Below are 8,452 nucleotides of genomic sequence, written 5' to 3'. Positions count from 1 at the left end.
ATCGCAACCGGTCTGGTTAACAATTGGTATGGTTTTCAACCCATCCAACTGCCCATATAGCCAATTTGATCGCAACCAAATTGGGGAATCATGCATCACATAACACATTGTAGCACATAATAGCATATTGGCAAGGGGGAGACATATAAATAAGCTTACGTGTGATCATTCACATACTAAGAATAGCCTTAAGGGGTTCATACAACTTCTACCTAGGTCGACGGGTTACCGATTCAACTAGCATGCAACTCCTAAGACTCTTCTATCCTACGAATGGCACCCGAAATATCAAACTAGACTCAGGCACGACAAACGGGGTCCGTTGGGACACCACCGGGAATGAGGAACATCAAACGGGAAAGCCGAGGACCCGGGATGGGTGACGGACCAGCGGGTAGCCGGTGGGTGGGGGTCACCCGCCGGCGATGAACTTCAGGGCAGCGGGTGGCCGGCGGACAAACGCCTGCCCGCTGCCTGGCGGTAAATCTCGGGCAGTGGGTAGGTGGCGGGTACCCCTACCCCCACCTACCCCCCACTGACTCTTTAACTCAAAAAACGTCCCGGGATCCTTTGTGGAACCCAAAACCATGCTTAGACACTTTTAAACGCAATTAACGACACCACATAGGCAATTAATGGATCAAAAGTAAGAATCATATTGAACATATCCTAACATGATTTCTAAACAAGAACAACACCCGAGCATGCCAATTCCCACCGAAATATAAATCAAGAACATCACAATACAAATTCCCAAACCAACCTAGGGCTCTAATCCCATCCAATACATCACATCATATTTTATTTCTATCATCAAGAAACATCAAGATTTCATCAAGAATCATCACATAAATATCAAGAACCTCTTTTTAACATCAAGATCGCACATATAATCATCACATCAATTAACAGGATTATATCACGAATAACATAAAGGAATTCATCAAGACGCAAGCATATAGAGGGAGCCAAATAAGGAGATCATAGCAAGGAAAATAGGTTTTGTTGAGACATGAGTTACCTCTTAGCCTTAATTAATTTCCTTGGCTATGAAGGGTCTTTCTTTAAGATTTCTTCTTTCTTGATTTCTCCTATGGGAATTCTTGGGAATTCTTCTGTGGTGAGAGTTTATTGTGGTGTGGGTTCTAGGTGCCTCTTATGTCCCTATTTATATACCTAAGAGTCCTAATTAGGGTCTAAATGGTATGGGTTTACTAATTCTATTTCCTATAAGACTAAGGGATTGGTTTTAGGAATAAGGGTCATTGGGCTTATGGTGGACCCTTCCTAATTAATTAATGAAATTTAATTCTTTCTTGTTGGGTAAATGATTAAATAATTAATTGGTTTAGGGGCCGTAACACGGGTGTTACATAACTTCTCTCCAATTTGTAGATTGATCTCACATTATTGATTCAAGCTTGGTAATTTTTCATCTTTTGTCTTTTAATTTCCTATTTCTATCTTCTAAATTGATAAGTTTGATTTCAATTGCATTGTGCTTTCATTCTAAGATAATGTGTGGCTAGATCTTCTAGGAATTGGATTGGATTGCCTTGAATCTATACATTCTAGTTTGTAATTGATGAATTGATGAGATGTTGTGTGATGTTTCACCTAGAACCTTTTGTTGTGAATGAGTTTTGTATTGGTCCTTCCTTCATTGATGATCACAATGAGTTAGGATTATGAGAGAGGGGAATTGGCAAGATATTGCAATTCCATGTAGTCTTACTCCTTTGCAATCCCCATCCTTCGATCCGAAAGGGCAAGGCCCGGGAGGAGGCGTAGTCTTGGTGTTCTAGGAAATGCCTTAGTCACACTATGGTGTGGTCTAAGAGTCTAAGTAAGGGATGGCTTAGTGTATGCATAATGGCTCCCAAGAATTAGTCTTGCTTTGCACTACTTCGAATCTACCTTAGCCTAATGGATGCATAAGATCAAGTGTTATCCATCCAATTCCCGGTTTTACTTGTTTAATTGTTGTTTTTACTTCCGCGCTTGCTACCTTTCTTCCAACACTTTCGTATATCTTTTCACCTAGTTAACTCTTGTTAGTACATTGCCTATGATTATCTTGCACTCCACTTGCTCCAAGTTGTCATCCTTTGAGAACAACATCCCCGGGAATCTTCATTCCCAACCTTCTTTCCATCCACCGCTAAAATACAACATGTTAACTGGTGTACTATCTAGAGAATCTGGCTCCACTTTATATATGTACAAGATGTGTTGAAATCCAGGTTGGTTACAATTTGTTTAATTGGTAGGATTAGTTCAAACTATACTTGTAAACTTTTTCATAGAGTTCTTTTATGAGGTTAATGTTTAAATAGGTGGTAGACCTAGTTTTGTAATTCATTGAACCTTGTAATTGTAAAAATCGTGGGTTGATCTTAAGTGAAAAAGTTTATGGGCGTGGCCCCGCAGATTATGATGTGTTCTCCAACTGCGTTATCAAATCCAGCTGTGTACTTATTTTGGTGCTTCATTTATTGCTTTATATTGTGTTCCATATCTGTATTACATAATTTCAATTGGTAACAGAGTAATGTCGATCAATTTGTTAGCGAGATCCTAGGGATACTCAAGTGTTATTTTGCAGAATGGAAGAGGGTGCCTCAATTTCAAGACCACCATTGTTGAAAGGAGTAAGCAACTATGCTTATTGGAAGGCTATGATGCTTTATCAAATCCCTAGATGAAGAATGTTGGGATGTCGTGGAAAATGCTTGAACTTCACCCATGATGATGGTCCAGAATGAAGAGAAGAAAAAACCCATTGACCAATGGACACCTGGCGAAAAGAAGAAATCATCAGCAAATAATGGGGCCATGAATGTTATACATAGTGTTCTTGGACCAGATCAATTCGATTTGATTTCAGCCACAGGTATTGCAAAAGTTGTTTGGGATGCACTTATAACTCATTACGAAGGTACATGGTCGTCAAAGTCTCAAAATTGCAATTGCTCATGACCAAGTATGGAAGTCTAAGAATGGAAGAAACTGAGTCAGTCTCTAAGTTCAGTGTAAGGATAAAAAACTTGGCAAACAGTGCACGAAACTTGGGTGAACCATCTGAGGAAGAAAAACTGGCTCGCAAAGTTCTGAGATCCTTGCCCCTGAGGTTCAAAAAGCAAGTTGTTGCTATCAAGCAGTTGGTAGATCTAAAAACTCTAACTTTAAATGCTTTAATGGGAAATTTGCAGACTTTTGAGTTGGAAATGGAAGAGGAAGACAAGTACCTGAACAAGAACGACAAAGGAGTTTCATTCAGCGCTACGGTACCTGCAAGAGCTGACTCAGATACAGAAGTGAACGAGGTCATGACTATGTTGTCAAAGAAATTTGACAAAATGCTGAAGAAAGCCAAGTGACAAGGAAAGATGCAAAGGAAGTGGAATTGGAAGTGTTCAGAAGCAAAAAGGTCCAAATCAAGACTTTAAGCTCAAGGGTGTTCAATGCTATGAATGTGGAGGCTATGGACACATGCAAGCAGACTGTGGGAACAACAAAGATAAGAAATCCTACACACTCACCTGAAGTGATTTTGAAGATTCTGATAACGATGAATATGTAGAACAACAGACGAGTAATTTTGTTGCATTCCATGACATCATGCGTCACCCTGATGATCTGGAAGAACATGCAAACTACGAGAAGTTCTTCAAAATTGCAGAAGAAGATGTGGAAGATAGTGAGATAAGGAGGGACTCAAATCAGATGCAACCTATCACATCATTAACACATGAGGCAGATGAAGAGATACAAACTGGCGATGAGGATGTTGACCTAGCTGAAGCATATGGAGATATGTACAAGAACTGGTGTAAGGTAAGTAATATGAACCTTGTGTTAATTAAGAATGTTGAGTCCTTAGAGTTGGAAAATTCAGTCCTAAAAACCACCGTAGAAAAACTTAAGACTGAATGGGATGCAAAACTCTCAAATGAGCAATACTAACAAAATGAATTGGAAAACTTCAAAAAACGTGTGAGAATGTTGAACACATGCACCAGTAATCTTAATGAAATTCTTCAGCCGAGAGGGAATAACCATAACAAAGCAGGTCTAGGCTTCACAAGCGGGCAAGGAAATCAGACAAAAGCATGGGTGCTATAAAAAATGTCAAGGAGAAACACAGAAGTGAAAAGGCATTTGAACAGTTTTTTTAACAAGATATGTTTAAGGTGTAACATGAAAGGACATGGTTGGAGGAGTTGCAGGCAAAACAAACCACGAAAAGTGTGGCGACCCAAGCAAATTTACATGACAACGAAGATAACAATGTCAGCGAATGGGTCGTCATCATGGTATATCGACAGCGGTTGCTCCCAACATATGACAAGCATGGTTGCAGTAGGCGCTAGACGCTAGCCGGGCACCCGCGCAGCGCCCAGCGCCTAGGCGGACGCCAAAAAATAGTGGGAGACTTGCAGTTTGACAATTTTAATGAGATTGTTTTCAACATTAGATCAAATAACACATCCAAATAAATGAAATAATGATAATTCATAAGTCATAACATCAAAATAATATTAAAAAATAAAAATACTCAAATATGAAATAGTCAAATACTTCAATCATCCAAAGATTCAAAGTATCAAACTAGTCTACGGACGGCTGGACCAGACGACATCGGACGAAATCAGTCAAAATCGAAAGAAATTGACTAACTCGACCGAGTTGGCCGACTAGGCCGATTTTGACCGATTTCTCCGCCTAGGCGCCTAACCGATTTTTAGGCGCCTAATAGTGAAAGCGGAACGGCCTAGGGGCGCCTAGCGCCTAGGCGCCGCCTAGGCCGATTTTTACAACCGTGATGACAGGTAACAAAGGACTCTTGAAGGACATTGTTGAATCACGTGTTGGACATGTATGTAATGTTCGGTGATGGTGAAAGAGGCGAGATAATTGGACAAGAAACGTTGAATGCTGAGGTATGCCTAAGCTTGACAATGTCTATTTAGTGAAAGGTGTGAAAGCAAATATGATCAGTATCAGTCAACTGCGCGATCAAAATTTGCCAGTCAACTTTACTAAAAAAAAGTGTAAAGTTTATAGTTCAAAAGCATATGTTATGGAAGGAATTAGAACTTCTGATAATTGCTACATGATAAAACCTGTGATTGCATGCAATAGCTCTATGTAAAATGGCAGTGTTGTTTGACACTACAAGGCACTAGATGGGAACAAATTGAGGAGTTGCGACACAAACTTAGTTTGTGTGCAGAATCAGTAGTACTCAAAAAGTATCAAAGTTACAAAATCTTAACATTACAGAATATTAAAATTAGTTTAATAATTTAAAATAAATTTAGCGGATTAAATAAATAGAATATAAAAATGAGTATAAAATCAAATTAAAATTAGAATATAAAATAAATAGAGTATTAAAATTATTAGAAACATTTAAGTTAAATTTAAACATAATATAGATTCTAAACAAAATACAACAAAACAAGAAAAATAGTACTTTTTCTTCTCCTAAAAACATCTCATAATTAAGATTCAATAATATTCATATTTTAAGACGTTTCATGTCCCTATGACTTATGACTCGAATACGAATGTACGAACTTTCTTTAATTTGAGAAAATATATTTGATACGAGGCAAATGTAATATTAGGTTGGGAAGAAAAATTATGCTTAGAAGGCAAATATAATAGCGCCAGCAAAAACAAAAGAAAAACAAAAAGCAATAGAAGAAAGTAAATAATTTCATTTCATAAGTATCACAAAGTAATTTTTTTAGTGAATGACCTAATAACAGTATCGCAAGTAATTTAATATAACCTATTCACCTTTATTCTGTAAATTTTTTTTTTTAAAAAAAATTGCATCCAGCAGTCAAAAAACACAGTTGTACAAATAATATCTTAGGCTGGAGACAAAATTGGTACATCAACTTAGAAAGCCCATGGATGCTAATCCCTTTCAGAATAATGGATCCGTACAAGGAAGAGCGGACTTAACTTGTACTGAACTTTAATTACTAAGCCAAGTTTATATCAACAAATTAAAAATCGTAAGTAAATTACAAGACGACTTCTGTTTTGTTGCATTTCTTAATATAAAAATAATAATAATAGAGGGCAATTAGATAAGTTAATCTGATCATAAATTTCTAGGTTGTTTGAGCCGACAATCGTTTTGGGACAATTAATAAATAATACAAGTAATTATGTACTATTAGAGAGTGCATAAGCATTTAGGCATTCTTGTTCAATTCCTCGAGCTTGTACGATGCGAAAGTTACACACAGTTGTTATACTGTGCACCATGGCCACAAGGCCCACAATATTAGGTAGACCATGGTTGTCAAATGAAACTGTAGTAAAATTAAAATGATACTTCAGGGTTGCTATAATGAAATTAGTGTGTGTGAAAAATGAAACTAAAGAGCAGAGCTCATTCAACAATGTATATTGTCAAACGAAACTGTAGTATAATTAAAATGATACATTAGTGTTGTTATAATGAAACTACTGTATATGGAAAATGAAACTAAAATTCAGAGTCATACAATAACATATATTATCAAATGAACCTAGAGTATAATTAAAATAATACTTTAATATTACTATAATTAAACTAGTGTGTGTGGAAAATGAAATTACAAAATAGAGCTCGTGCAATAATGTATATTGTCAAATGAAACTGTAGTAGAATTAAAATGATACTTTGGTATTGCTATAATGAAACTAGTGTGTGTGTGTGTGAAAAATGAAACTGAAAAACAGATCAGAACAATTTCGTCAAATCAAACTGAAGTGTAATTAAAATGATACTTACTTTATGGACCACATTGCTACATGTACCATGGTCCACAGTAAAATTTGCCAAAGTTACATGCGTCATCCAAGCTATGTGGTATATGGCGTGCGAAACCAAATAGATCGACCGAGAAGTGTTGATCAAGTAAAAAGAATTTTTATCACTAACGTTTTTGGAAGAGTTGTTCTTTGAGTGAGACCCGACTAAAATTTGACTAGATTAGTCTCACTCTCTGAAATGTGAATACTACTACAATATGCAATAAATAAATAAATAAATAAATAAATAAATAAATATATATATATATATATATATATATATATATATATATATATATATATATATATATATGGGGAAGGGTTCAGGTGCGGGTATAGCTTCCCGTGCGGTTGTGCGGGTGATTAATGTGCGTGAGGTTTGTACTTAGTGTGCGTGAGTATTGTGTTTAAGGTGCGTGGGGTTTGTGCTTAATGTGCGTGAGTGTGTAGTGCTTAATGCGCGTGAGTTTTGTACTTAAGGTGTATGAGTCTGGTGCCTAAAGTGCGTGAGTTGTGTGCTTAATGTGCTTGAGTGTGTTCTTCATCTATAGGGATATTAATAGGCATCTCAATCTGGCTTAAGTTTTTAACAACTCACATTAAGTACACATTCACGCACCTTAAGCACAAGACTCACGCACCTTAAGCACAAAACTCACGCACATTAAGCACAAAACTCATGCACTTTAAAGTTTCAACAACTCATACAACAACTCACATTAAGTACACACGCACATTAAACACAAAACTCACGCACCTTAGGCACAACAATCACACACCTTACGTACAAGACTCACGCACATTAACATTACACACTCACGCACATTAAGTACAAATCTCAGGCACATTAAGCACAAGACTCACGCACATTGAGTACAAAACTCACGCACATTAATCAACCGCACGGGAAGCATTCAACCGCAATGGAACCTTTCACTATATATATATATATATATATATATATATATATATATATATATATATATATATATATATATATATATATATATATATATATATCAAATGTGAAGGAGATGTCCAGGTAAAACATGCGGTTTAATGATAGCCATTGATCTTGCCAAAATAAACGTAACCGCCCAGAATTAACACTGATTTTTTAAAAAAAAAACGCGGTGTCATAATGGTAATTTTGTGTATTGTTGAAAGCATAAGGTGCGTCATTTTAACACTTAATGTCCGTCATTTTAACATTTAAGGTGCGTCAGTTCTACACTTAAGAACTTAAAGTGCGTAATTCTAAAGCTTAAAGTGGGTATTTCACATCTTAAGGTACGTCATTTTAAAAGTTAGTGTCCGTTTGGAAAGCAGGAAAATGACTTCTGAAAAATGTTTTCTGGAAATGAGTCGTTTTCTAGAAAACATTTTCCTTTCCGGTGTTTGGTTACACAATGGAAAACTGTCTTTGTGTATTTGGTTCATTTTCCAGAAGATGAACAGAATTGTATACTTCAACATTTTAATTATTATATACCCAAAAATATATTTTTATTGTTTTGTGTAGAATATAACAACTTTTATTTCAAACTCTATGCAACATAAATTTGGGTTGTATTAAATCATAATGCCTTTTCTCTCAATCTATCTTTTACAGTACTAAAACCATTGTCACAAT

Source organism: Ipomoea nil, unplaced genomic scaffold, assembly GCF_001879475.1.
Source record: "Ipomoea nil cultivar Tokyo-kokei standard unplaced genomic scaffold, Asagao_1.1 scaffold1250, whole genome shotgun sequence".
Lineage (NCBI taxonomy): Eukaryota > Viridiplantae > Streptophyta > Magnoliopsida > Solanales > Convolvulaceae > Ipomoea > Ipomoea nil.
The sequence above is the reverse complement of the archived record's forward strand: the minus strand, read 5'-3'. Positions refer to the sequence as shown.